A 584-nucleotide genomic window follows, 5' to 3' on the forward strand; every position below is an offset into this window, starting at 1 on the left:
GAAAAACAAAAAGCAATGCTTTTACCACACCAAACTTAAAAGGTTTGCTCGTCCTCGAGCAAAAGAAGAAAGAAGAGAGTAGAAGAAGAAGAAATGAGGAAGAAGGGAATGGCTTTGTGTTCGGCCAAAAGGGGGAGAAGTGGTGTTTAGGTTGTGTGAAAATGAAGGAGTGAAGATGGATTTATATAGGAGAGGAAGAAGGGTAGGGCTCGGTCACTTGAGGGTGGGTTTGGGTGTGGAAGTGGTTTGAATTTGAATGGTGAGGTAGGTGGGGTTTTATGAAGGATGGATGTGAGTGGTGAAGAGAAAGATGGAATTTGATAGGTGAAGGGTTTTTGGGGAAGAGGTGTTGAGGTGATTGGTGAATGGGTGAAGAAGAGAGAGAGTGGTGGGGTGGGTGGGGATCTTGTGGGGTCCACTGATCCTGAGGTGTCAAGGAAAAGTCATCCCTGCACCAAATGGCAAGCAAAATTGCGTTTTTAGCCATTTCTGGCGTTAAAACGCCGGGCTGGTGCCCATTTCTGGCGTTTAACGCCAGCTTCTTGCCCTTTTCTGGCGTTTAACGCCAGTCTGGTGCCCCTTTC

This window comes from Arachis duranensis, chromosome 9 (genome assembly GCF_000817695.3).
Source record: "Arachis duranensis cultivar V14167 chromosome 9, aradu.V14167.gnm2.J7QH, whole genome shotgun sequence".
NCBI lineage: Eukaryota > Viridiplantae > Streptophyta > Magnoliopsida > Fabales > Fabaceae > Arachis > Arachis duranensis.